The 24,666-nt window shown below is 42.1% G+C and overlaps 1 protein-coding gene across 1 annotated transcript in view; it reads left to right on the top strand.

Annotated features, from left to right (window-relative positions):
- Positions 1–24,666, top strand: part of HTR2C (5-hydroxytryptamine receptor 2C) — a 3,718,710-nt gene that overhangs the window by 2,280,002 nt on the left and 1,414,042 nt on the right. The gene's annotated exons all lie outside the window — the stretch shown is intronic.

Here is a 24,666-nt window from a genome sequence, read left to right on the forward strand (position 1 = left end):
CCCAACTTAAAACACACCACAGGGCGTGTTTGCACAGTATCACCTCAGGCCCTGCCCCCTATCTTCACCACTCTGCAAACGCGCCCCGTGGCGTGTTTTAAGTTGGGGGATTAAATCCCCTTGAGTCCTGAGGTCCCCTAGCGGCCCACTAGGCCACCAGGTACCTCCAGTAAGTGCCATGGAGCTGCATTGCAGAGAGGTGTAAAAAGGGGCATTGCCTCATTACACCTCTCTGCAACGCAGCCCCCTGGCGCATACTGGGCTAGTTGGCCCCCAGGGACCCCCAGTATTCAAGGGGAATTAGTTCCCCCTCTGCAAACGTGCCAGGGGGCGCGTTTGCAGAGTGGTGTAAGGAGCGGGCGTGGCCTCCGCCCGATCCCTTTTTTTTGTTCCTTCTTTTTTTTATACGGGGGGGCTGTAGCCCCCCCTTCTTTTTCTATTTTTTTGGCCCTGGGGACCCCATCCCCCAGGGCCTGACCCAATTTTTATATTTGAAAACAATAAAATCGGGAAGGGGGCCGCGCGGCCCCCCTTCCGAGGCCATAATTTGCCCCGGGGACCCCATCCCCAGGGGCATGGGCCTTTTATTTATGGAGGGGGCTGCATAGCCCCCCTCCTCTGGCCACTTTAAGGCCCCGGGGACCCCATCCCCGGGGCCGGCCATTGTTTTAATTTTTTTAATTTTATTTTGTATTTATTGGGGGAGGGGGGCCACGTGGCCCCCCTCCCGGGCCACTTCTGGGTCTGTGGACCCCATCGCACGGGGCCTGGCCTCTCGTTGGAGACCGTGGGGGGGTCCCCAATCCCCCCACGGTCCCAACCGGCTCCCCGCCTCCTGCGGGAGCCAGCATTGCTTTTCCACATGGGGAGCAGCTAACATGCTGGGTGCACGAATCTTGCCGATTTAAAAAATATTAATTCTTTTTTTGGCCCTGGGGGGTCCTTGTGGGACCCCCTGAGCAGGCCTACGGGGTCAGGGTGTTTCTACCCTGCCCCCTTGTCGCGTTTTTCATGTTTGTTTTTTAGGTTTCTTGTGCCTCGGTTCTACCGAGGCACAAGATGGCTGCCAACACTTCCTGATCTGGAGTGTTGACAGCCAATTAGAATACAGCTCATGCACGGCAGGGTGCGCGCTGGGTGCTGGGAGGGTGCGCGGATCCGCCGAGGCCATAGATATATCTATCTTTTTAACTCTAATTTTCTCAGGAATTACTGAACGGATTTACACCATTTAAGCAAAAGGTACAAGTCTGAACTGAGGACTACCTCTTTGCCAAATTTGGTGTAATTCCGTTCAGCAGTTCGGGCTTTAGCTGCGTCAACAGGTCCTATGGGAAAATGCATGGGGAAAACGCGTTTTGGGACCCCTTTTTTCTCGGCCCCAGCTTGACGAATCGCCGTGAAATTTTCAGGGTAGGAGCGGACCGGAGCTGGCCAAAGTTTGAAATAGTTCGCGACGATTCGTCAATCGACGCCAATGTTATTCCAAATAGAATGTTGCGGATTTCCTATGGAAAATAGGTCCTAACTATATCTACATACTGGCGACCACCAGTAGGTAATATATATATATATATATTCACTTAAAAAACCATAGGTTTCACACACGTTATAGTTAGGAATTAGCATTTAAAAAACCTTGCAAATTCACTTAAAAAACCATAGGTTTCACACAGGTTATAGTTAGGTGGACATTTCACTCGTAAAAAAAACAATGAAATTCCCCCGTTATAGTTAGTTCAGATAACTATAACTTGCACGCCCACAATCCACTGCTCATGACGTCACACATTACATCACTCATGACATGGTCAATGGCATCACTCATGACATCCCTGATGACATCATCCTTGTGATACAGTGGCGGTCGCGCGAGTTATAGTTATCTGAACTAACTATAACGGGGGAATTTCATTGGTTTTTTACGAGTGAAATGTCCACCTAACTATAACCTGTGTGAAACCTATGGTTTTTTAAGTGAATTTGCAAGGTTTTTTAAATGCTAATTCCTAACTATAACGTGTGTGAAACCTATGGTTTTTTAAGTGAATTTGTACGTTTTTTTAAATGCTAAGTTATGTATTTATTATTCTTTTTTTTTTTCAAGGTTTTTCACCGTGCGCGCACCCCGCGATTTATTTCAAAAATAAAAAAATGTTTTTTTCACCCTTGGGGGTCCTTCTGTGACCCCCTGACAAACGCTAGGGGGTCAGGAACTCTCTTCCCTGCCCCCTTTTCACGTTTTCCACCTTTTTTCCACCTTTCCTTTTCAGTGCGACAGACAAAATGGCGGCCGACACTTCCTGATTTCGACCAATTCGAATGTTTACTAACATCTATCAACCAATCAGAATTTCGCTCGCGCACGGCACCGTGCGCGCACGGTGTGCGCACGGTGCGCGCGTATAGATATATGCTTTTAAATGCTATTTTCTCAGGAAATACTAAACAGATTGACACCAGACCTGCAAAAGGCACTTCCCTGACCTGAGGACTATCTCTCTGCCAAATTTCAAGTAATTCTGTTCAGCCGTTCGGGCTGTACCTTCGACTAAAGGACCTATGGAAAAATGCATGGGGAAAACACGTTTGGGACCCCCTTTTTTCTCGGCCCCCCGTGACGACTCACCCCGAGACTTTCAGGGTAGGAGCTGAGCGGAGCGCCCCATTAGTTTTGAAAATTTCGCGAGGATTCGTCAACCGGTGCCAAAGAATTTTCAGATTTCCTATGGAAACACGGTCCTAACTATAACTATCTAAAGGCGACCGCAAGTAGATAATATATATATATTCTCTCTGAAAAACGTTATAGTTAGTTGGACATTTCACTCATACAAAACCAGAGAAATTCGGCTGTTATAGTTAGTTGAGCTAACTATAACTCGTGCCCCCGCAACACACTGTCGTTGACGTCACATATTACATCATCCATGACATGCTCAGTGGCATCACTGATGACATCTTAAATGACCTTAACTCAGCATGACCTCCTCTGTAAGGCCCTAGTTCATAATAGGGTAGGGGGATTAAAACTACCTTTAAGTCAGAGGTGCAGAAAGATACTTCTTTAAGTAGTAGTCACGTTTGCAGAGTGGTAGAGAAAGGGTGATGGGCCTCCGACTAGCACTCAGGAATTCCGCTGCTTAGGATTTACAGGAGATACCAGGAGGGCTTTTCAGAAACAAACTTTGTATAGAGTTTTATATAGAGCGAACTTGACCCAAATTGGGTATCACATGGCTTTACATAGCACCAGGTACATTACATGAGGCCACATTTTTTTTTGTTAGGCACGGGGAGATTAAGTGATTTGCCCAGAATCACAGGATATTCAGCGTCATTGCCGAGACTCGAGCCCAGTTCCCTAGATTCAAGGTCGACCGCCCTAGCCGTTAGGCCAACTCCTCTCCCCCTCAGGATTAAAGTGGACTTCATTCCCATCTTGTAGTCTGCTAGGAGGTACGTTTGCAGAGTGGTGGAGAAAGGGGGGCATGGCCTCCGAAGACTTCTTAGCAATCCCACTGTGTGGGACTTACTGGAGGTAGCAAGCGGGGTAGTTGGCCCCCAAGGACTGCTAAATTCTCATAACAGGACATGCTCCCTTTGCCCACCACTCTGCAAACGCGCTCTATGATGCGCTCTTGGATGGGGATTGAAGTCTCCTTCACTGCTGGGGGTCATTTAGGGGCCAACCAGCCTACCTCTTACCTCCAGCAAGCCCCACACAGTGGGATTGCTGAGATGTGGACACAGCAGGCCATGCCCCATTTCTCCACCAGTCTGCAAATGCCCCTCCTGCTGAGTTCTAAGTTAGGGGATTAAGTCCCCTTGAATACTGGGGGTCCCTTGGGCCCAACTAGCCCACCAGGTACTTCCAGTAAGCACCACACTGCTGGATTTCAGAGAGGTGGTCCGAGGCCACTGCCCTTTTTACACCACTCTGCAAACGCTACTCTTGGTGCACTGCTGCTCGGGGGATGAAGTCCACTTGTGTCCTGAGGTCCCCACGCTTCATTTTTTTTTTCTCGACAGGATTCATACACCCAGCGCCAATTGTGCCAATTTGTTGGTTTTTTTTAATGCTTTTTTGGGCCCTGGGGTCCATGTGGGACCCCCTAAGCAGGCCTAAGGGGTCAGGGTGTTTCTACCCTGCCCCCTTTTCTTGTTTTTCACCTTTTTATCACCCTTTTTCTTGTGACTCGGTTATCAAGTCGAAAGATGGCTGCCAACTCTTCCTGGTTTAGAGTGTTGGCAGCCAATCAGAGTGAAGCTCGTGCCCGGAAGGGTTCGGGAACCCTCCTCGGTGCTCAGATATCGATATTTTTATTTCTTGAATTTCTCAGCAACTTCTGAACAGATTTACACCATTTAAACAAAAGAGTGCTTTCCGGACCAAAAGCTACCTTTTTGCCCAATTTGCCAAATTTGGTGTCATTACGTTCAGCTGTAGCCATTTCTAAAGTTTCCTATGGAAATTAACATAGGGAAAATGTGTTTTGGGACCCTACTTTATTCTCAGCCCCCGCTTGACGAATCACCCCGAAACTTTCAAGACAGTAACTGACCTAGGTGAAACTTTTCTGAAGATTCGTCAAACGACGCCAAAGATATTGGCAAAAGAAAAAACGCTTTTTGAATAGAAACTATAACTACCTACTGGCGACCACCAGTAGGTAATAACTATATATATATCCTACTGGTGGGCGCCAGTAGGTAAAATATATATATATTAATTCCCATAGGAGCCTTTAGACAAATCCACAGACCAAACCGATGAAGGGACATAAACTAAATTTGGCTGGGAGGTAGATGTCAGTTCAACAAACTTCCTTTTGTTTATTTAGTGTAAATCTGTTCAGTAGTTGTTGGGAAATTTAAGTTTAAAATTATAGTGATATCTCTGGCCGCAGATATTTCGGCAAAAGGAATGCTCTGATTGGTAGGACGCAACCTGAACAGAAAGTTGCGGCTTCCATTTTATCTATCGGAAATGGTCCCCGCAGCTGAAAATGTGTGTGAAAGCCCACATAAGGGGTCAGGGTGTAGATACTCTGATGTCATGGTTGAGAAATGGGGGAGTTAGTGACACATGTTATGTGTCCAAAATTGATTTTTTTAATTGCGTGTGACATTTGCGATGATGCCGCAACCAGCTGCACTGCCCCCATGTACCAATGCGGGGCCATCGCGACTATCAACGTTGTCACGAATATTGGTGGAAATATAAAAAATATATCAATGACTCAATATTATGCTTTGCTATAGAGATATAGAGATTTTGATAAATGTTTTTATAGACTTATTTAGCCAGTGAGTTAGCTACTGTGATGGTTAGATTTAATTATATAGTTATCATTTTTGAATGTGGTAGTGGCTATTGAATTCCTGCTTTTGTTTTCCGTTTTCGTGACGTCTCCGGGTGGATCACGATTACCGAAGTCATCACGATCTCCGGAGTCACTGCAAAAATATAAAATAGGTTTTAGAGATGGTTTTGATAGAAACTATCTAGAAAAACATAAGTTTAGAGAATACTGTAAGAAACCCCTAGAGTGTAAAATACTGTAGTATGTGTATATATATATGTATTTTTGACTTAGTGGAAAAGGCGCAATCATCGCAATGTCCTGAATAACCACAAAAATGAAAAATAGGTCTGAAAGATGGGTTTTAAAGAAACTTAGTACAAAAGGATTTTTTTACATATTATTTTTGGATGTGTTGGTGGCCACTGAATGTCTTCTTTTGTTTCATGACGTGTCCGGGGTAATCCCGATTACCAGCATCATCGCAGTCTCCGGATTCCCAGTAGAAATAGAAAGTAGGTTTTAAAGATGGTTGCTCTAGAAATACACTAGAAAAACATGAGTTTGAAGTGTGCAGTAATAAACTCCAATATGCGTGCTAAAATGTCTTTTCACTGTGTGGAAAAGGAGCGATTGTTGCGGTTAACGAAGTCATTGTGACATCCTGAATAACTGTGAAAATGGAAAATAAGTCTGAAAGATGGTTTTTAAAGAAACTTGGTAGAAAAATATGAGTTTAAACATGCTTTGAAAGAAGTATGTATCAGTAATACGTGTAGGGCAATGTTCAGAATGGACTTTTTTACATAATATTTTTAGATGTGCTGGTGGTCATTGAATGTCTGCTTTAGTTTTAAGTTTTTGAGACATGTCCGCAGGGATCAGGATGTCATCGCAAATATAAAAAATGTAAAGAAAAAAGAAAAACTCTTATTAATCCACCTAAGGAAATACAAGCTTATAAAAATACTCCTTATAGAGCCATTTTAGATAGAAAATACAATCTAAAATCCTTAAAAATTCAATAAAAAAATTATAGGTTACATGGACGTTATAGTTGGGAAATAGAATTTGAAAAACCTTAGAAATTTTGAAACTTTCTTGAAAAAACCAAAAGTTACAGGGATGTTATAGTGAGGATTTATCATATAAAAAATCTTTGAGATTCACTGAAAAAAACCAAAGGTTACAGGGGTTGTTATAGTTAGGAAACTGAATTAAAAGATCGTTGGGAATTCAGTGAAAAAACCAAAGGTTATAGAGACGTTCTAGTTAGGCTGATATTTAATTCATACACAACAAGAAATTCAGCAGTTATAGTTAAACGAACTAACTATAACTTGCGCACCCACAATGCACTGCTTATGACCTCACATATTACATCACTCATGACATGGTCAGTGGCTTCACTGATGACATAATCCACAGAATCTCTGACGCACCCACTTATACCACAAAATAAACTTTTACACCCACTCCAACTTCCACACTACAATTCTAAAAAACAGTGAAACACCGATACCAGTACTTACACACCCAGTCACTGAATCTTATGTCTACACACACACACCTACTCAGCTACCCTTACAGTCACTCATACCCCAACTCACTAACTAATACAGCCACTGATATATCCACTCAGATAGCCATACAGCCACTCACACACTGTCAGTTACTCATAGAGCTACTCACACACCTACTCACTCACCTATAGATTCAATCAGAAAGCCATTTACTCACCGATACAGTTATACACACGCACACTCTATTATCATTACAGATACTAACACATACTGATTCGCTCATACTGCCCCTCATGCACTCACCCACTAACCCATACAGCCACTATCACAATCCTTCACTCAGGCATACAGTTACTCATATACTCCAACACTGACCTATACTGCCTTTCACATAATACTGACACATCCATTAACTCACAGACACTGCTCTAGCCATTGAACCTCTAGTGGCCCAAGCCCGGGCGGGGCTGTGGTATGAGGGACTTCATGTACATGGCCTTACTCACTACATCGCGCTCTATGCTGATGATCTTCTCATATTTTTAGCAGACACAGAGGCTGCCCTTCTGGGAGTGAACCGCTTACTCCAAGATCTCGAGCTGGTGGCAGACCTCAAAGTGAATTGGACAAAGTCATGCCAGTTCCTCACTGCCTGGGTAGATGAGGGCCCCTTATGTACTGAGGATGTTAACTGGGAATACAATTGCTTGACATATCTGGGGACCCGTATCTATCATGAACAAATGGATTTGCTGGAGGGCAATGTGGGTAGAGCTATCCGGGGACTTCAGGGCAGTATGGAGTTTTGGAAGACATTGCCGCTTTCAGTTGTGGGCCGGGTGGCCCTTCTTAAGATGGTGGCATTGCCTTGGCTCCTATATTATTTCAGGACCCTCCCCATTTGGCTTGCTGCAACGACCTTTAAGCGACTTCAAACAATGATCACAGGATTTCTGTTGCTTGCTGGCAGACGGCGGGTGGCATTGTAGACCCTAAAGCGCCCGAGAGGGGAGGGAGTATTGGTGGTACCGGATTTTGAGACCTATTATTTGGAGGCCCAACTACAATGGCTTACCCAAGCAGTGGTGTTGGAATTTTGGGGAGTGGGAGAGTGGTAAGGCGGACGGGTGCCTAGACAAGTATTGTCTCGTATTATTCTACAGCAGCCACTGCCACTCAAAATGCTTCCCACTGAATTAAGAAAGTTTTGGCTATGTTGGACTAGGAGCCAGCAGAGAGCGTGGATTGCGCGACCTTATGCTCCTGAGATTCCTTTGACCATGTGTCTGATACTGCCGCATGGGGGCAACTGGTCGGTGCTAAATGAATGGAGTAAATTAGGTCTGACGGCGATGGGGTACCTATATGACGATAATGTTGTTTTGCCTTTTGAGACTCTGCGAGATCGACACAATATGCCTCGTGGGGATTATTTGCTTCATTCGACTTTAGTAGCGGCCATCCAAAAGCGATGGGGAGAGGGGCTTTCTGAACCACAGACTTCAATGGCCTGTCAATATGTAGTTTTAGTGGCGGGTACCATCAAGGCTGTTTCTTGTTTATATTGAAAGCTGTCCCCACTACTGGGGCTGAAACAGAAATGGGAGGAGGACTTAAGAAGTGAGATCCCCGAGAAGGTGTGGGCCGAGTTGGTCGAGCGACCATGGAAATGCTGTAGGAATGCTCGCTTTCAACTGGTTAAATTTTTTATTCTGCATAGGGCATATCTTACCCCAGCAAAGATTAATACATATTTAAATACAACCTCAGAACTCTGCCTGCGATGCAATAGAGAGGGGGCGGACTTCCGACATATGAAGTGGGACTGTTCTCAGCTTGCAACTTACTGGAGGGAGGTTCTGGCGCTGCTATGTGAAGTTACAGAGAGAACTATTGAACTTGCGGTGGGCCCCTGCTTACTCCACTGGTTCCCCCAAACCTCCAAGACAAAAATTACTAGTAAGTTTCTGGATTTGGGGCTTCTGTTGGCCAAGCGGGATATTACCGAACAATGGAAATCTAAGAGGGGCCTGAGTTTTTGGAGGTGGAGGGCTGTATTCCTTAGATAGGCGGAGTGTGAGGGAGTCATTCAGCTACAGACAGCTAGCTGCGCCCACACCAAAAAAGCGTTAGAGGCTGCACGGGCTTGGGAAGCGTTGACATTGTTGTTGAAAGCTTCGGAGGCAGACTCAGATGTGGAATCTTTGACTAGTGATCAGAATGACCTGCCCTGATCCCCATTTACTTAGTGAATGCATAAAGGAATCTGCGGCCCACCGCCTACATTTCTGTTCTTGATGTGGTACTATATAGTTTTGCGATGTAATGTATGCTGTCTGTATAGCGAACTGATGCAGTCTGCCTGACTGTTATTGTAGTATCCTGTGTTGTGTGCCATGCCAGGGTGGGTGGGATGAGGGAGGTATTGTGTGGGGGGAGGTTTATTTCTGGTCGTGTTATTTTTTTTCAAATGTGAAATTTAGACATCATGAATGTGGATCATATGGCCTTTTGATTGTTATTACTGGGTATGTCCTGCGGCGCTCTTGAGGAGCGGTCTGGCACTTTACTTGGGAACACTGGAGTACATGCCTGCAACCTAAGATGGTACCACTTATAAGAGATGTTGGAACTTATTGATGACCGATGTTTGAGAAAGTTTCTATCCGATATGTACCAGATTGTTTTTGTTGGAAATCAATAAACATATTTTAAAAATAAATCCATTATCTCACAGACACAGCCAAACACACACTTAGTCACATATACAGTCCTTCTGTTACACATTCACTAACCCATACACCCACTGACTCACCCACTCACTCAACCATGCAGACAGTCACACACCCTCTCACCTACCCATATAAACACTCATACAGTCATGCAGGTACTCAGGGAACCAATCAATAGCCTATTCACCCACTTATGTACCCACTCGCCAACCCATGCACCCACTTAGACACCATCTGACAGACTAATACAGCCATTCAGACAACCTAGTCAGTGACCCATACATTCACTGAGACACCTAATCACTCACTTATACAGTCAGTCACGCACCTACTGAATCAGTACACCTTGGTATATATATTTAACAAAGTCACAGAAAAAACCCCTTTGGTTACACATACATAGACAAATCCACACTCGCAATAGGAACCTTATATCACCAATACATAAACAACAGATATATGACACAATAAATAAAGTGATCAAATGGAATCAGATGAATAATACAAATTTATTTTATGCAATATAAAAGATTTTAAAAAATCACATATGTTAAAATCACAGTGTCTATCTAACTACGTCTTGTGGCAGAAGTTAAAAAACCTATAGGTACAAAATACACTGAATTTAAAACACATTCAACAATATAAATTTCATCAACTATTAACAACAAACAAACTATCTTGGAACGGAGGCGTATACCCGGTGGTTTCTTCAGCACATTAGAGATACCAGACGGATTTGCCGTCAATACTGTGTCCACCAGAAGTGAGTTATATGAAAAGGAAGGATACGACCTATTAATCGCATACCTATTCTTATCAACATTTGGAGATATTGGAGGTGGGCTGGATATCTGAAAAGAGAAAATGAAATGAGCCAGAAGTTCCTTTTACCTGCTCCATAAGCTCGGAGGTATTGGATATATTTCATACTGTAAAGTCAGAGTATCTGTTTTTAACATGGAATCTTGAGGCGAGTAGTGCCCATGGAGTCGTGCTGATTAAGACACATATGATATTTGGAGGAGAAAGAGAAATATTCCCTTCTGATACAACCTAAGGCTGATCTAGCCTAGTTTTCGTGGATACCACTAAGAATTTGATGCTAATACTGGGAGTTATTGTTATTTCCTGATGAAGGTGATGGTCTAAATATAGTGCCCACCGAAACGCGTCAATGCACTGATAAGGGAAGTCCATTGAAATCCATGCAGACAACTGTTCTTGAGAAATAATGAAAAGATAAAGAATTTCTTTATATTCAACAATTGATCTGTGTATGATTCAGTGGCTCTCCCTGTGTCTTGGAAATATTGTTCTGCTCTTACTCCCATTGTTGTTTTGTTGCTAATACATGATGAAATTTATATAATTGTTGAATGTTTTTTTAAATCAGTGTATTTTGTACCTTTAGGTTTTTTAACTGCTGCCACAAGACGTAGTTAGATAGACACTGTGATTTTTAACCTCTGATTCCATTTGATCACTTTATTTCTTGGGTCATATATCTGTTGTTTATGTATTGGTGATATAAGGTTCCTATTGCGAGTGTGGATTTGTCTATGTACGTGTACCCAGAGGGGTTTTTTCTGTGACTTTGGTCTATTCTGATACCCTTCTCACAAGGGTTTTTTGGTCCCTCTCTCTTTTCTTAAGCTATATATTGACCACTCATAAACATTTTAAAAACACTTAAACACTGGATGATGTCATCAGTTATGTTATTTGAGATGTCATCAGTGATGTCACTGACCATGTCATGAGTGATATAATATGTGAAGTCATAAGCAGCGTATTGCAGGGACGTGAGTTATAGTTAGCCGATAGCTCAGCTAACAATAACTGCTCAATTTTACTCGTTTTGCACAAGTGAAACTTGAGCCTAACTATAATTTCTCTGTAACCTTCAGTTTTTTCAGCGAATATAATTTAGTTCGGTCACTGTTTCAATGTTTCCGTACAAAATGCTTTTTTGCTTTGTTAATAACTTTGGCACTGTTTGGCGAATCTTCACAAAACTTGCCAGATTACTGCTTCTTTTTACCCAATTTGTGCATGGAAAGTTTTGGATTGATACAGCAAGTGGTGGTTGAGAAAAAGGGGAGGGTCTCAAAACACAAAATCCTCATGCATTTTCCACAGAGTTTTTGAAAAGGCACTATCACAAAAACTGCTTAATGGAATTATGCCAAATTTGGCAGGAAGCTAGATCTTGGTCGCGAAAGCGTTCTTTTGGTGATGTGATGTAAATCCGTTCAGTTGTTTTTGTGATATTAAGCTACAAAATATTTGTATATCTGGACCGTTGTGTTTGAGAAAGTCTCACTTGACTCCCCCAAATACAATTTGAAAAAAATGTGCGTTCTGATTGGCCCCGGGGGCTTTTTGTTCCCTGTGGCCATTTTGCTCCCACGGGAGAGCAAGTGCTCTGATTGGCTGTCTGCAGCATGAAAAAAATGTTGCAGGCAACCATTACTCAGGGATTTACTCCCCTGACCTGAAATGTACTGATGCCCTGCCCCCCTAGGCCTTGTGGGGTGGGTGGACCCCCTGGTGCCAAAATAACATTACAAATAAAGAAAAAGAGCAGTGATCCCTTCGGGAGACCAGTGGGACTTCCACAATATTGCAGATAAAAATAAAAAATAGAATTCCAATCTGAGTTTTTCTTTAACTTAAATTTGAACCCCCCATGAAGCACAGGGCCTTAGGATCTTTAATAATGTATATTTGGGGTGGGGGTATTATCAGTGGCCCCCCCTCCATGAAGCAGTGAGGGCCCCAGGAACCCCATTCCTCATGGCCAGACTCATAAAAGGGGGGGCATGGCCCCCCTCCTCAAGCCTACTTGGGCCATGGGGACTCTATCCCCTGGGGCCCGAATCAGCACTGATAAACTCCATGTAAGGCTTAATAACAATAGCAATTGGATGCATGTTTCCATAGATATCTACTAGTTATTTAATAAATTGCGGCAGAAAACTTTCAGGGTTCACTTATTTTGTGTATAAGTCTCAAAGTCAGTAGGTACATTATTCCCTCTAGAATCAGTCCTTGTACTAATTAAATGTACATAGAGATCAACCTAGGATATAATTCTATAAGTGATAGTAACTATGTAGATATCTATAGATGCAATGATTTAATTTTCAAGTTACAAATCCTACTTGCTAGTACTCAATAGTGACCAGCATGTTTCTATTAAATATTTTGCTTAATTTGTTTGGTTCTGAATCAAAGCAAAATTTGGGCCCATATTAAAGATAGGATGTACTTCCCTGGTCTGCTTCACAACAATGAGCATTTAACTGGTTGCCCTGGGCGCAGGCTGGGTCGGTATCACAATAAATGTGCTGCTTTCAGTGAAGGCTTCACAGAGCATTCTTGAAAGCTGGGCCAGTTGATTTAAGTGGCTGGTCCATATTTCACTATTGAATCTACGTAAAAGCTGATCATTCTTTACACAACACACAAAACTATTTTGGCAACGAATCACAAATGTGCACTTTGCACACGTCTAGAAAAACAACACTGAGACTGAGAAAAGTTGAAGTACCAGCACCATAAAAGTGTGCTTGGATAGGTAGCAATAGCAAGATTGATCAAATAATGACTTTAACATGTTTATTAACTAATTACCTTATTTTTTTTACAAAGTTAATGTGGGAATTTAGCATTTCTTTTGACTTCATTGTAATGCGCTAAAGCAATATTGAAAGTGTTGCAAATAATGTAGGTAATATGCTATATGATTGAAACTTTCAGTGTAAGTATTAAGATCTTATATTTTTAGAAACAATTTTATTTAAATTATTTTTAGAAAGAGTTTGCACGTAGGTACTTTTTGAAATTCTGGTAGTAGCCCTTAATTAGTATTGAACCTTTCTCTGTAATAATCACTGACAACTTTGCAAGTGATATGATTTATTTTGTCATGTCTGAATTTAATTATCAAATATTTTACTAAGAAATGCTAACTTAAAATTCATTGACTTACCCTTTTCCTTAGGTTGCACTATTTCATAGGCTGGTGTAATGGAAGTCTGCTAAGTTTCCTCAACTGTTGCTTTATCTGTTTTGTTTATTCAACATTCTTTAAGTACCCGGACACTTTTCAGTTTTTCTTTGTGTGTGAATTGGTGGGAATCCAACTTTTGGACTAAATCCCTGAAGTAAATGGGCTCTGTGTACTAACATGTGAGGATGGAGTGGACAGTCGTTTCTCATTAGCAACATGGGAAAATATGTTGGAGTACCAATTTTGTATCTGGTGAATGGAAGAATGGTCACATGATGGTCAGACCATTGTATGGTGATAACTGATGTCACAAAGGGAAGCTTTAAAGTATAAAAAGGGACTTCCTATGAGGATGGGGGCCCCCTCACTTCCTTGCCTCCATTCTGCCTGCCGGACTATGCATGCCCCATGCCTAATTTTTTCCTTTGCTGATGAACTTGCCTTCTGGACAATTTGGAGCTGTCTAGTGAGAGGCCAGACCTGAAAGGTCCTGATTATTACTCCATTCCCCTTGCCCATGCCAATGGACTTTTCCCTAGTTGACTCTAACTTAATCCCTTTGCCCATGCAACTCTTCAGAACTTTGTTGGTGGAACAAGTCTCTAAGCCTAACCATCCTCTTATGGATTAATTCTTTAGCAATAGTTTTAATTTGACTAAATGTGTATATTTATACCTTGAGCTGTAAGACTCACGACAGAGTTACTTAAAATGTTACTCATATGCATTGGTTTTGGATCTTTAATACAATAACCAAATTATCTTATTTCTAAATGCATGATAGAGAGAGTCGTAGATTATTATTATGTTCTGTGTAGACACATCAGGGCTTGTAGTTTGTATAAGTCTTGTTAGATTGAATTTATGTAGAAGATTGTGTCTTCCAATTGCAATACTCCATTTCTATAGCATGGTTCTTAGAGTAGTGTACTTGAACCTGGTCTCTAAAATGTGAGTTGGCTACCAATTATTGGTCCTCATTGGGTGGCCAACAGCTAGACACCCTGATTTCTCACCCCTCACTACGACAAAGAAACGTCCATCTGAGGACTAATGCCTCAGTGGGTGAAGTATAGAAACTGAGTGGAGTGACTAACTTAGTATAACAACTGTATGAGCTCAGTGATAGAAACCCGAAAAGAGCTTCCACTGAAACAAAACTTATTTGCAGGGATATGGTTTTGTCTAGTGGTGTGAAGAAATTAGGGGGCCCAAAATAGATTTCCCAGGGGGAGCTAAAAAGCCCAAATTCCCATGGTTCAGCAGAAGTATTGATGGAGTACTAATGGATTTAGAGGACTTGTAGCAGCAAAGGGGTGTGAGTATTAATAGAGATGCGCATTGTGATTGCTTTGGGTTAGATTGTAGTGTTTTAAAATGGCTGTGTGATGTTATGCGAAGTTGAAAAAGTTGTGTGCCATATTGTTTAATTCTAAGAACTTATATAACTAGGTGGTGGTCTTACTGTAGAGGACACTAAGTAAGTCATCTGCTGTGCTGTGGTGTTTGTTGTGAGACCTCATCAACATCTTATGGATAGAGACTTTCTTTTGTATGTTAGTGGTAAGTGAATAGAATATTTGACCTGAGGTGCACAGGGAATAATTGTATCAATTAGGGTGAAATCACGCTGGTCGAGATTTTATTTGAAGTGAATGATTATTTAGAATATGAAAAAATAGTTTTAGTTATCTTGCAAGAGTGATAATTGAGTTTCCTTTAGAGGAGCAAACAGATTTAATTACTGAAAATGCTTGCATATGTCATAATGTATTTGCCTAGAAAATGCATTGAAGAAAATTGTAAAATACTGTGAGCTGCTGCAAGATAGGGATTAACATCACAGTTTGTCGGGCTGTGATTGGTTGGTTGGTGTAAAGCCATGCTGATATTGCTTGACTACATCATAAAAAGTCATGCTGCTATTGCTTGTGATTGCCGAACAAGAGAATTGTGGGAGAATTTACTTTCCTGGGTTTTGCAAAATAAATTGTAAAATACGAAATTGAATAAAAATTATATTTTTCAAAGCGTTACGAAAATGAATACAAGGATATGTAACCATACCTGTTAGAGTAGGAGAAGAAGTGTCACCTGATGGTATGCCAGGATACACTGTATGGGCTTGAACAATGGCACAAAATTACAGAGAAAGACAAGGTTCTACAGTTTTCTCCTTATGGAACTTGTGAATCATTGAGAATTTAAGGAACAAACTATACAAAATGAGACCACCTTCTAGACCTGCTCAATTGGAGGCATTGAATACTTGGGAACACATAGCTCATCAAAAGGAGAAAGAAAAATATCAAGGAAGATATAGAAGAACCATAGATCAGCATGCAGAAGCTAGATGGGATGAACAATAGAAAGTATGGAGAGCAGATGTTATTCAGGGAATAAGAATTTACCCTTTGATACCTACCAAAGGAGAGATTAGAGAAAAACAAAGAGAAAAGAAAACATGCTGTGACAGAAAAGAGTGATGCTGAACCAGAAGGAGAAAGTGGTCTTTTAAATGACTTGTTGATGAATCGTCCACCACAGTACAATGAATCTCATAGTGAGAGTTTGCCAAATAAAAATACAGTTGAGATTCCAAATGCCTCTGTAATTCCTGAAGTATCAAAAGAGAATTCAGTTGATGCTCCTGTATGAGGGGAAACAGAAATAAGAGCTACATTGAACCCATTTGATTTGAATGCTACAGATGCTTTAACTGTTCCTGTTACTGTTAGTCCTGTTGTACTTCTTTATACATCTGGGTCACAGGTAAATACTGCCCATACTCTGACTATACCATGGGGGTAGAGTAACTGACCAGAACTGGTTTTGACGGTGACAAAAGGATTGCCGTTCATCCAAAGGCTGGCCCTGGGCATAAAAGTAGGCCCCACAGACCTGTACTGAAAAAGCTCCTTGACCAGAGAGGAATAAGAAAAATGACTTCCCTGCTATCGGTATGAAAAGAGGCAAATTGTACCTGCTTTCCTTGAACCCAGGACCCCAGAAATGACTCCAAATGTCAGTTGTCTGACCTCCTGTTTGCTCTATAGGGCCACAACAAACTTCCAGTGGCCTTCCACTGCAACTGCCCAGATGAACAGGACCAACTGGACCTACGTGTCCTGGCCCCTGCTGCTAAGCTTTGGGAAGTGAAATATAACCTCCAGGTGCTGCCTCTAGGTCCTGGACCCTTGGCTGGTGGTGGGTTATACTCTCTGGTCCCGAAACTGCAAGATGTAGGACTTGGAAAAGTTTTGCCAATTTTTTGCCAGGAAAACCGACAAAGACCATTGAAGCCACACCCGTCGACATTGATTCGCCGGTTATCCTCATCTTGCTGGTTTACGCTGCTTAAGGAGATCCGACTTCCAGAAAAGTTTTTAAGTCTGAACATAGACGGCTTCATCAGGACCAGCATCTAACAGCATGCCATCAAGGCCTTCTGAGGGACATACTTCACCTGCTTGGAGCTTTCCCACCTTCGCTGAGGACCACATGGGGACCCTGCTGATCGGCATCCTGCCATCATTGAGTCCAGCTTCAGATCCAGCTTGCATACAAAGTTGGGCCAACTGGCGATGCACCTTGGATGAATCGGTCAGCAGGTAGATCTCATTAGTTTCTCGGTTTGCAGAGCGTCTTTTGGCAGAAAAAAATTTGAAGTCTTAAGTTTTGGGTTTGGGCTATCTAGGCACCTTTAACACCACAATCACAATTGGCTAGTGTGAAGTTATTTCTGTATGTGCTCAGTCAGAGTCTTTGAAGTGCAAGTAGGACTCTGAACAGCTCTGTTCCTCCATCCTGCCTTGGACTTTCCCAACCTGCAAACAACCAGTCCTTCTATTGTTTGGCTGTATAGGAGAAATACACAAAGGTGAACTGCCAACTACAGCTAGTCAAGTAACCCAGGAACAGGCTGCGGGGCTCAAGTAGTTAGCGTGAGAAAATGCCAACTTTCCAAAAGAGGTCGGCTCACAGTAGTAAAAAAATACATTTAGGAATGTTATGGGCTATGCTCTAAACAACCCTAATGGCCCTAAACAGACCACAGGCTTTTAGGGTATACCCAAGGAGTGACTTATATGTATTAAAAATTGAGTTTTAGGCTTGGCAAAAGCTTTATTCTGCCAAGTCGAATTGGCAGTTAAAAATGATGCATGCAAGCTGCAGTTACAGACCTAAGACATGTTTAAAAAGGCTACTTAGGTGGGTGGCACAATAAGTGTTTCAGGCCCACTAGTAGAATATAACTTACAGGCCATGGGTACATGTAGTGCCACTTTGCTAGGGACTTACAAGTTAATTAAATGTGCCAATTGGTTGTAATCCAATGCTACCATGTTTTAGTACGTGAGCACAAGCACTTTAGGACTGGTTAGCAATGGTAAAGTGCACAGTGTCCCAAGGCCAACAGAAACCAATTCAACAACACTTGAGGAGTAAAGGCAGAAAGTTTGGGGGTGACCCTATAGATAGGGCCAGGTCCAACAGTAAGCCAGGTTGAATGGGCTACCAAATATCAATGAAGCTTTTAGAGGAGTTGGGTGAAGAGCTTGGTGCAAGAAACACCCCCAATTCATTAAAGCGACAGGATGAACTGCCTTTAAGACTGGTAGCTAAACCTATGCTCCAGCATGTTAGCTTCTCATGTTATGTTATACTTGTCTGTATAGCATGTGCTCTGCCATGAGAGAGTCTGTGTGTGTGTGTGTGTGTGAGAGAGAGAGATGGTAGTTAGGGATCATGTTTGGTGTATTTTTCCTGTTTGGGTATTTGTCGCTTAAGAGGATTTGCATGCATGTCGCCATGCTTGATGCATGAGTGTGAGGTAATTGAGAGTATGTTGTCTTTAGAGTGGTTCATATTATATCTTTAAGAAGACTAATTATGGAGTGTTGGATGGGTGCTAATTTAATAGATTGTGAAACAGTAAATTGTTTCAAGAAGATTAGGACTGCTGTTGAGAGCTCAGTGACCTGCTGACACTACCAGCCATCCGCAGATGGCCTCGGTTGCGGTCGGGGAAAAGCAGCTGTCATAGGGTGGTACTGGGGAGTTTTGCTGCCATCCGTATTATGATTCGGCTTTCCACCTTTACAGCAGCATCTTCACCCCGAAGGATACTACCATATTTGCGTAGATATACAGGTGAGTCCTTTTTGTACCATATACTCATTGCCTGGAATACCTACATATGGGCCAGACTTCGGTAGGTGATATTTTTCCACATGTATCATGCATATGTGTGAATTCAACACATGTGTAGTCGAAAGGCTCACACAGGCCTCAATATATATGGAAAATCATTGACCACCACTGCAAAGACCTTTGCAGCGACACCGCGGGCACAGTGTCAACTCGTAATATGGAAGTCGGAAGACCACCAGCACTGTGGTCTTCTGGAGTCATCAGCAGTCAGAGCACCAAACTCGTAATCAGCCCCTTAGTCTGAGTAGCTAATTGTTTTATGGACTGATGCCCCATGATCTGTGATCTTAAGTAGCTGGATTTTTTACTGCCTTTTTTTGTATTAATTGTGTACTTGTTTTATTGTTTTTATTGCGACTCATGTTTTATGGATCTTGTATTATTAAATAAAAATCATTATCGTGATGGGGAATAGGTATTGTAATGAAGAAATACCTTATTTTGTAATCATCAGCTATTCTGGAAGGTAGAGTCTTTCCCATATAACCCTCCACACTCCCCCTGTGCACTACTTAATGAATACTAGTTTTAAGGTGCCATTCATAGAACTGATCACTCCACTAATGTATTGGTGTTTATAGAGCACTTTCCATGACTCTTGGCATGCTTGCAGTGGTTTACCAATTGTTAAATAAGTATCTATCTAGTGGTAACATTGTAGTACTTTAATGAGCAAGTCTGGAATGTACATGTTGATTTCTGTGTATGTGGGAGCTCAGATAAAACATGAGGAAGGATTGATCAATATGCACCGTCTACAGTGATGAGCTCCCATTATATTGAACACAGTTCTTTTCTAAATATGGGTGTGATTCAGATGGTAAAAGCCATGCATTGTTTCTGGGCAAATGAAACCTCTGCACATTTCTTTCTCTGTGTGCCAAGGTCCGTATTCATACATGTTTTGCAGTCCTTTCTGTATTCATCTAAGAATATTTCTGTAGAGGTTTTTGCAGGTCAATCAAGAAAGGTTTCAGCAACCTAATCCCCATTTCAAATCACAGCTACAACTTCAACTGTGGGAATAGCCTCTCCATTTCTAGAAGGGGTGCTTTTTTGTACAGTTGATTAACTATATGAAAATCCTAATATTCCACCTTTCCAGTTATTCTTCCCTTTTTCATGTGCTGTGGTATTTCTTGCTGTTCATAATATGCCATTGTCACATGGCCCATGGGGACATTGTCGTCTTCTCTAAGTTAGCATGAGCATGTCACTTTGCGTACATTTTTGCAATCATTTCTATGGCTGTTTTCACATGAGAACTCATTGCGGTGTTCACTCTCTGCAGGTTCCTGGGATTTTGACTGAACATTGTGAGCAAGGTCAAACAACAACGCCCCTTGTTATTTTGTCCTGACTAGGCCTTAGCCCATAGACAAAACATACCGATGCAGCTGTTGTTTGGGACAACGCCCTTTGGTTTTATTGGAATACACAAATAGGTATCACACACTTGGAGAGGGACCTTTCCAGGGTGAAGCGCGAGACAGCACCTATAATATAGATCTACCTTCTATAGGATAAGGTATAGGGTCTGCTGACAAAGCCCAGAGATCTTCCAATATATAATAATACTGCTTCTTAGCAAGTGGAGGGAGGCGAGGCTCGATTGTCTTTCCATGATGACATCTCCCTTCATGATTTATGGACTAGCTACTATGCTGACTGTATTTGTTTTATGCATTTTCCTGCTTGTTGTAACACAGATGTTAGGACACGTTAGTTAAAATAAATATTTTAAACAGTTTTGTGTCTCTGTCAAATCTTAGTGTGGACAAGTACAAGAGTTAGAGTGAAAGGGTGTGTCTTGTTACCCTGATTCCTGAGAGATCTCGGAGTGTTGTGTTCTGGGGTGTCTAATCATGTTTCTCTGTGAGTGAGTAGGAGAGCAAGTGAGACACTATAGCAAGTCGGTCATGGGCTCATGGGTACTAAGATGGTTGGATGACTCAGTCCCTATACACCAAGGTCCTTTAATCCTGCACATAGTTCTGTTTTGGGGCAGAATCCCTGCAACATCACTCTAGGTTTGCTCCACCCAAGACAATCTGCCTGAGCTATCATCTGTGGACTTCAAATTCACATCGATTCCCCACCAGAAACTTTAGCCAGCTCCTGTAAAGATGCATTATCTAGACTGTTATTGTTAAGTGGTATGTGTCCCTGCCAATATTCTGGCCTCTTGATTCCTAGAGCAAGCTGGGATATGTTAGTTTGTTGAATGTTGTGTTCCTGTGATGATTTTAGTGTCTGTTTAGATCTATGCGTCTCTGTCCCGTTGTTTGTGTGCGTCTCTAAACTGTCTGTGCGCATGTCTCTTGCTCCACTGATGAAGTTAATGTTTCCCTGTCTCAGTATGAACTTTTCCTCTATATCCATGTCATTGCCTGTGACTTCCTATCCAGAAGATCATGTCTTTCTGCTCTTAGAGTCCTCTTTTAGTATCTTTCACTATATACACCATTGTCCGAGCCTGTACCAGATTCTTCCTCTCACTGTACCAGCTTCTCGTGGATCTAGAGTATGTTTCATCATGGTCCTGTATTCGTGTCTCTTAACACGGTGTAAACTCTTTCTCATCCCCGATTTTTAGGTCGAGCATTCGAGACCTCTTGTATATACTTTAGTATATATTTATATGTATATTTACTTTGTGGGTTCTGAAGAACAGACCTAGGACTTGTCTGCTTCCACTTAGGGACTTTTTTCTGACTCTATTTAACTGTCTTGATAGAAAACGACCAGTAGAGGTCAGTAAAATACCAGAATTGCTTTTTGCTTGTTCAACTGCCTCTATTTAATTGCCTTGATAGAAAACGACCAGTAGAGTTCAGTAAAGTACCAGAATTACTTTCTGCTAAGGGACTTTCTTTTTAAAATTTTCCTGGCATCTGCCTCTTTTTAACTTTCTTGATAGAAAATGACCAGCAGAGGTCAGTAAAATAACAGAATCACTTTAGCATTCTCAAGATTCCAGTCCATAGAAATTGTCTTCCACAAGCACCCCTAGACAATAATATTTTTTTCAAATCTTGCATTTTCCTTGACATGACCACTGAAGGCCCTGATTTTATATTATAAACAGAGCTTTGGACTGTACCATTTCCTGCTGAAAGGCAATATTTCTCTCCATGTGTTCCCATACCCGCTGTGTCACGCTGTTTGGTGCTTACTCCCCCCCCCCCATGTTAATGACCAATAGATGTTTCAGCACCCAGGCTGATGTGCTGCATAGCTAAATACATACAAGGACCCAAAGGCGAGAGCGATTGCGTTGCAAAAGCTTGTTTCCTTAGTGATTAAGTCTCCTGGAGTCAGTATCCTGAAGTCTTTGAGTCCTGAAGTAATAGAATTAGTTAAATAAAAAAAATAGCACGTCATAAAGGATTAATACATCATATTTAAAATGGCTACTGAAATGTCAGCGGAAAAAGATCTTTCCTGCTAACCTTTAAAATGCCCTGCTTGAAACTCAATCTTTATCAAAAGGACGCAACATAAAATTGTTGTTGTCTGTAGCAAACAAGCTCTCGATAGCAATCACGTTGTCATTTTGCCAAATGAGAAACCCACTGAATCTCTCTTCATTTGTACCTAGTATTTAGAATACTCAATGAAAATACTGCATCTCAGCTGAATATCCTGAAACAGCCAAAACGCAAGATTGCCTGTTACTAGTAACGCTCTCCTTACCAGACTTATCTGAGAGCAGGGGCGAAGCTGTCAATGGCGCAGGGGCACCTGGGCCACACCTGTAAAGAGCGCCTTCCTGCACCCCCAAAGTAGCATTTGTCCGCTTGCACTGCACCCCTTGCTAAGGCTCTGCCTGAGAGTAAAAATCCCTCTTGATATCCACACGGTTAATCCACAGGCCGAACTGCAGATTGAACGCTCGACCAGCATCGATAAAGCGCTATGTTTAGTCTTCCAGGAGCATTCACTGAGCGTTGATGCTCTGATGCCAAATCATGTCGGTCACCGCACGAATAGGGCTGGAAAGTAGAAGTGGCACGTCAAGGGCGCAGCAGGTGTTATCTCAGTTTCATATCACCGTAATGTGAGCAGATTAAACTAGTCCACCACAAGAGAATAAGGGAGAGATTATGAAAGCAAAACCAGGAAAATCTACAAAAACTAAACGGGGAATTGGGAAAAGAAAATCGGGGGAATGTCCCCACTAACTTGAATTGAAGTTTTTTTAAGCAAGAAAAATCTAAAATAAATCCATCGAAAGTGCACTACCAGATATGAAAAAGAAAGTGAGAATGAAAATAGAAAACAAGCATTTGCAATGTAATTGATCGCGTATTTATGAAAGTTAGAGCTATTGACGTTGTAAATGATATTGTTTTTTACTAGAGAGTGTAGAGGACTAAGATTGAGGAATTGCCACTTGGAAGAGAGACACAGCTGCAGCACTGCCTAGAGGACTTAGAATGAGGGATTACCACTGGGACCAGAGAAGAAGCTGCAGCACTATCTAGAAGACTTAAAATGAGGAACTACAGAAGAGACAAGAGAAGCAAATAGCACTGTCTATTGGTAAAACGCAGAGATTCTTTGATTCTCATAATGAACAATGTATGGAAAATACACATATTGCCTTAAACCTCCCCTTTCTGCTCATCACTGTTACTGGATGGTCTGTGGCCAGCCTTTCACCTTGGCTGCTGGGAGCAGGAATCAGGCATTATGACAGCACAAATGAACTGCTATTAGACAAGACAGTTGAGCAACTGTTCCTGGAAAATAGTGTATTTTGCCTGCACACAAATGTAATCTAAGTTGATTAGTATATTAAAAATGTTTTCTATTATGTGCCGCCTTGTGATAGGACCTGCTCGTGTTCCTATGATAGATAACAATGGACGCAAGCACAAAAAACTGTGCACACAACACAATGCTCGCCACTCTCGACCCTTGGGGTTATTCCAAAATAGTAAATCTTTTTTACAGTTTCATGTAATACTCTATGCATTTATGAATTTTCTGTGCACCTGTCCATAGTTGAGCAACTGTGCCATTGTCTTATTACAGGTTACTAGAGGCACCAGAACTTGACTGTAAAAAGGTTAGACCTCTTTTTATACTCAGATAGCATGCTTTCATATATAATGGAATGCTTACATCTATCATGGTCTGCAAGGATGTGCAGTTCAGGCATATTGCCAAACGGAATGGGGCACATACTCTAAAGCTGGATGGTGATGTTCGCGTTCGTTGATCGGCGTTAATACAGTGAAGATGTGGCCATTGGTGTAGAGTTGACATTGCTATGTGTATTTCTAGAGCGCACCATCAACTGCGAGGTGCTTGCTTCTAAAATCTACATGAACTTCAGGTCATGCTTTTGAATCACCGCAGGGCCAACTCAGCTTCTCATTTTAGGAGATGAATTTCTATAGAGTACCATTTAATAAACGCTGATCTTTATATGCTGTTGCCAGAGCTGCACCCACCTTGATGCCCCTTGGCATTCTTCAAACAACACTTGCACTGAGCGGCCTATGCGCTGTGACAGAGGAAACAGTGCAGCAGCTGTGGGCTGGGCAGTGCCTGTCCTGTGTGGCTAGTTACTCTCCTGGAGAGATTTTCAGTCTAGCAAAGGCAAAATGACTGGTGTAAATGACCTGGGCTGGCAGATCGTACTGGGCTATTCCTATTGGAGCAGGTCAAGGACAATTTGCAAAATCATGGGTCCAAATTGAGGAGGCGTGGTGGGCAAAAGAACGATGAGTTGGAGTGACCCTGATCCATGGCAGAGGTTGGACGTATTGCAAGCATTCCTTCCATCACCTTCTTTTGTGTTTCCTGTTTCATTGAAGCCTGTGAAGTGGCAAATCAGATGAGACCATTTTAGCAAGTCTTAC

This window comes from Triturus cristatus, chromosome 5_2 (assembly GCF_964204655.1).
Source record: "Triturus cristatus chromosome 5_2, aTriCri1.1, whole genome shotgun sequence".
Classification (NCBI taxonomy): Eukaryota; Metazoa; Chordata; class Amphibia; order Caudata; family Salamandridae; genus Triturus; species Triturus cristatus.